We start from the raw sequence: 6,000 nt of genomic DNA, 5'->3' as shown, positions 1-6,000 counted from the left end.
TTGGCTATTTTTCAAAGTTGAAATTATATCATCTTCTTATGAAGCTACCCTAATCCCCATGTATGGATGAACAAATAAACATGGATGGCTCTGACATGTATCTTCATAGAATCCTAATTAGAATCTTATTTGAAGTTAGGTCTTGGCAAAGCTCTATGTTGGACCTTAATTGGGGTGTCTTTTGAATACTTCTAGGCAGAATGTCCCACTCCTTACAATTCTTCCTGGTCTGGATTCTAATCAGGCTGGTTCTTTGTAAACTAGCAGTGTAAATTCCTGATGTGTGTGAAGGCAGTGCACTGTAGGCTCCGCAAAAAAGTTTCACAGGTAATCCAAGGTTACTCACTTTTATTTTGCCAAATGAGAAGGTAAAAGAAAATATGCAACAGTCACCCCCTACTAGCACTATGATTTTATAATCATCTAATACCAGAAGAATAAGGGTGAGTTAATCTTAGAATAAAAGATAGAACTTCCTAAGAATAGACACTTGGCCCCTCACAATGACATACCCCTCATTTTTCTCATTTCACTTTGGACAAATGAAAACTTGGTATGGACCAGTTCTGGTCTACCACCTGCCACTTGGGAACCACTGCACTGGTTTGTATCTGTGGACCATACCAGCTCTTACATTCCATGATTGCGTGATTCAATGTGAAGAGAAAATTGAATTAGTTTTATCTTCTGAGGTAACTTCAATAATGAACTCTTATACACATAGGGATGACATTGATTGATTGGAAGTTTGTAATGGGTTTATGGTTAGAACCTGAAAAAGGTTTTTTACCACCTGAAAATCTGATCCCACGATTTAGGGAGTAGAAGATGCTTTGGTCTCGTGGCTGGAGCCTGGTAGTGGTATGTGGCTGAGATAAAGATTAAGACCATTTTCAGCTTTAGAAAATCTAAAGTGAAATACATATTGTAATAAGTTGATTTGCATACGATAACTCTAAGTTGGTAAGGAATCTAAGTAAAGCAAACTCTAAAGTCAAAAGGAACTTTAGTGTGATTCTACACTTTTTTCTCTTCCCTGTATCCCCCCTGCCAGTGTCGGAAGTGAGCTACAAAGATCCATCAAGTTCTCTCTAGTCTTAAGAGGAAAGAATGTGGAAGGAATCATCCAGTACCTGCGTGGCCTGTTCTATATCTGTTTTCATGTCTGTGGCTGTTACAAATTATTACAAGCCTGTCTCCATGCTGGAGGTATGGTGCAGGTTCAATGTTTAGAATAATAGGCAGAAAATGGAGCTGTCAGGCACTCACATTTGCTAAGCTCTGTAGGAAGGAGGATGTGTTGCTGACCCTTGTATCATTTGTATCTGCACAGAGCAGACGCTGCCATCTGATAAGCTGAACGGATCCAATTCCAAGTCAGTTATTGTGCCAGGAGTGTCTTTATACATTATTCTCTGTAATGGCAAGACAATAGAGAAGAACTAACCTCAGCAAGGAGCCAGAAAAAAAAATATTTTCAAGGTGTAGAGAAGACTCAAAGTAAAGCTCAGAGGGTAGTGAATGGAAGGACCTGATCCAGGACGAGATAATGATCTGAATTGTTTGGCCACTGCTATAGCTGGTCATTATTAAGCTCTTGTGGAAGATGAAGCTGCATTTCATACTCAATAGAGCCCATCAGTGGAATGGATCAAATGGATGGTCTGAAGGAGTAGGGAACTGCCCACTGCTCATTGATTTAATGATTCTGACGGTAGTCAGAGATCTTACAGAGGAGATGGGTGAGAACTTGGGCCTGAGAGCTGATCACTAAGGGTCCCTTGCACACTAAGATTCAACAGCCTTTTCTTTGTGCTGGTTCAGCAAAATAGCCATACAGAGAAATTTGAGTTCCCCGACCAGAAGTGATGTGTTGGCTTAAAGGCTGCTTATTGCCTTGTTTTATTTTGTGCAGGATCAGTCAACTGGTTTCTACCACACGGTGGCGCTGTGGGCCACAAGTGGATGGCTACAAAGGACTTAATAACGTGGACTTCTCAGCAAGAGATAACCAGGGTTCTTCCAGGCTGCACCATCACTCCAAGGCAGGTGGGCAGGAATTGATAAATTGTCTTATTCAGCCAGGCAACTCCCCTACGATTAAAAAAACAAGAACCTTTAAAGATAGGATATAGAACAGGGACTTGTCTTGCTTTCCTGCTTACCTTTGTATTGCCAAACCCTCTCTGAGAGCCTTGCATGGAAAAGGCAATCAACAAATATCGAGGGGTTTCCACCATCTGTGCTCTCAATGAGCCACACTGTTAGGTTTTCCCCATCCTGGAAATATCCAACAAGCATGGCTATCCTACACTGAAAAATCCTCATGACCTTGTTGCTTCCTCAGTTGCACTAGTTCTCTCATTTTGTTTATAGATACATATAATTGGTTTGTCTATACCCCCTGCATCCTGTTCTTCATCCCATCAATTTCTTAGATATGCCCTCTCATACCTGAATCTCAGCTTTGTCTGACACACCATTGAGTTGCTCTTGAAGCATCCCTTGGTCTTCAACTTTCCAGTGCATACACACCACCATCACCACCACCTCCTACACCACTATCACCTCTACCTTTACCATCACCACCACCTCCGTCACCACTTCCTCAACCACCACCATCATGTATTTATCCATGCAATTCGGGGGATTGCTGCCCAACTGTGTAAGCACCTTCTATTGTAGAGTGAGAGGGAAGGACCTGAAGAAGGGAGTCAGGAGCTCCGATTCAAATCCTGAAAGCCATAAAAACCTGTTTTGTGACCTTGGGAAAGTCATGTAAACTTTTGTTTTCTCACCTGTGAAATGAGGAGGTTGGCAGAGACTATCTCCGAGACTTACAATATTGTAGAATCCCATGAATGCCTTAGGCTTTAGAAATACACTTTGACCTTTAAAAACGTTAGTCAATTTACTAATTATAACCGGAAAGTCCTTTTGATATTTGAAAAATTCTCTTGCTTTCTCTTTGTTCTTTGAACATTTAGAGCTGCCTCATTTCATAATGCCTAAAGCCTGTGTTTATAATCAGCATCTATTTCATGGTTCTGAGCTGTTTTTCACATTATTGTCTTTTTTTTTTTGCTTTAGAATTAGTTCTTTTGTGGTTAATATATAGCAGAAACAAAACAGCTTTTGAAAAAGGCCTTTAGGAATTATGAGGTTCATAGTTGTATCACTAGGGGCCCACACAGCTCTGTGAGAGAAGTGGGTCTCAGAAGGCAAGGCAGCCCCATTCTAGGGAGAGAAAGGAGCAACTGAAGTCAGAAGCAGACCTGCAATGTTGTAGACAGTAATTTGAGGGGGCCTTGAAGAAGCCAGAAAGTGGTCGTCTAAACTCCAGAGGTGTGTAAGTGACATGGGCAGGTTACAGGGTGGGTGGGCATTCTGGGCTCTCCGGAGAGGAATATGACCTTACCCAGGACCCACAGATGGGTAGATCTAGGCACATTTGGGTTTCACATGTAAATTCAGAGAGATCTGAAAAGTTTGGGGGAGGGTACTGCAGCAAAAAGTGGGACATCCTATTAGTTCAGGGTATAGGGGATTGGAATGTAAATATTTGGAGTGTGGCTATATATAACTGATCACAGAATTTTTATTCATTAGCTGCTGCAGGCTAGGTGGCAAAAATACTTAGGTTTTATACCCCAATAAACTTGTATATTTTTTGTCATTCTAGAGTGTGGATTCTCAATACAGGTTTTAGTCACATAGGTGGTTGCCAGTTTCCCTACAGAAGAGTTTGGGGAGTGACAATCTGATTGGGGTGTAAGGCACTAGAGGACCTGTCTTGAAGTTGTATGAGTTTGGGAATACTCTATGCTTTTACATGGATAGTATGCCATTAGAATAGATGGAAATAGAAAATAAAAAGATTTCACTCTCATTCTTAAATGATAGAATATTTAGGTATAGAATACTAGGATGGTAATTGCTTTCCATCATTACATGAAAGACATGATTCCACTGTGTTCTGGAATAGTCTATTATCACCCCAAATGTTGTTGCTTTGTAGTCAGTCTCTTTTCTTGATTTAAATTTAAGATGCTCTCTTTATCTCTGCAATTCTACAATTTCACCACAGTGTTTCTAAGTATGAATTGATTTGTTTTTGTCTATCAACTGGGATATAGTGTGATTATTAAATCGAAGGAATCATATCTTTTTAAAAACTTTTTAAAAAATTGAAGTATACTAAATAAATGAAATAATTAACTGGATTTTCAGAGCAGATTTAAGATTGTTTTCCTGCATATTTTTGGCCAGTTCCCTCCACAAACAAATAATAGCAGCCTGCACTGATGGAGTACTTTTTGATATACTATTATTCCCCCATTTTACAGGGTGGAATGCTGAGGCTCAGAGAGGTTCAAGGCCACATGACTATAAGAGATAGTGGCAGGAGTTGAACCCAGGGCAATCGGCTTTGGCAGCTACTGTTTTAACTACCTTGCTAGACTTTCTTTTGATATTAGCCTGAAGTTCTCAAACCTTTAGTCTGCTCATTTTTTATGTTTTACAATTTATTTTTATTATATTTGAGGAGGCTCTTGGGGGGGCTAGTGAAAATTATTTGAAGGGAACAAAAGCCTCCACATAACCAGGTTCTCCTGTCCTCAGGTTTGAATGCACTTTGTCAAGCATGCTTCTGCCCAGCTCTTCCCCACAAACCCCACTCCTCTGCTTCAGAAAGATGTACTCCTGTCCCGGGAACCTCTAGGGTATGCAGGGTCATGGGTAAATATTTTTCGTGGGGCTGTATATAAACAATTTAATTAAAACAAAGAATTGTAGAATTCATGGGCTCATGTGTGATATAATGATTTATCAATGGCAACATAGAAAAATGGATGGAGAAGAGGTACTTGTGGATTTGTTTATTGTCCAATCAGTGCATGTGAAGGCTCTTTGTAGTGTCCTGGCACCATCTCATTCTGTTAAGGTCCAGGAACCATCTCTTTGTGTTCTGTATTGTCAAGTGCACCATTCCTAGTTAATTGTATATTCCTCACCATGAGGAAAAGGTAACAGCGCTATTATTACTCCCAATGTTGTGGCTGTTTGTATTGGAACATTATAGATTTCCCTGTCTTTGTAATTCCCTGATACCTGTTATTTAATGCGGGTTACACCATTACTTACGATGCTGCATGTGCATCACGCCACCTGTGAATACTGGCCTCCAGTGATTCTCTCAAATGTTGCTGTGCTTCCCTGTTGATGAGTACTAACACAAATCTGATCCAGAGTGTAAAGGGAAATGAGAATGACAATTTTCTCGTCTTGTTACCATTTGCAGTTTTATCACATAAATGTAGAACGACACATTTTCTTTTTTTTTTTTCTTTTTTTTTTTTTTTTAATTCTTTTTTATTTATTGGGGTGACAATTGTTAGTAGAATTACATAGATTTCAGTTGTGCAATTCTGAATCACATCATCCATAAATCACACTGTGTGTTCACCACCCAGAGTCAGCTCCCCTTCCATCACCGTACATTTGATCCCCCTCACCCTCATCCCCCACCCCCCAACCCCCTTACGCTCTGGTAACCACCAAATTACGTTCCCCAGATTAATTTTCAAACCCCGTGGCCATCCTGTGGTCACCGACTGCCCTCCAATCCCCTCACCTTCCCCCCCACCCCCCACTCCCCCCGCCCATCTAGCAACCCTCAGTTTTTCCTCATTGTCTCCCAAACAGTTTCTGATTAGTTCATTCACTTATTCTTTTCTTTAGAATCCGCAAATAAGTGAGATCATATGGAACTTATCTTTCTCTGTCTGACTTATTTCACTTAACATAATGTTCTCTAGATCCATCCATGTTGTTGCAAATGGTAAGATTTCTTTCTTCCTTATGGCTGCATAATACTCCATTGTATAAATGTACCACAGTTTCTTAATCCAGTCATCTACCGATGGGCATTTTGGTTGTTTCCATGTCTTGGTTATTGTGTATAGTGCTGCAATAAACATAGGAGTGCATAGAGATTTT

Source organism: Rhinolophus ferrumequinum, chromosome 17 (assembly GCF_004115265.2).
Source record: "Rhinolophus ferrumequinum isolate MPI-CBG mRhiFer1 chromosome 17, mRhiFer1_v1.p, whole genome shotgun sequence".
Taxonomy (NCBI): Eukaryota; Metazoa; Chordata; class Mammalia; order Chiroptera; family Rhinolophidae; genus Rhinolophus; species Rhinolophus ferrumequinum.
This window is presented reverse-complemented; position numbering follows the sequence as displayed.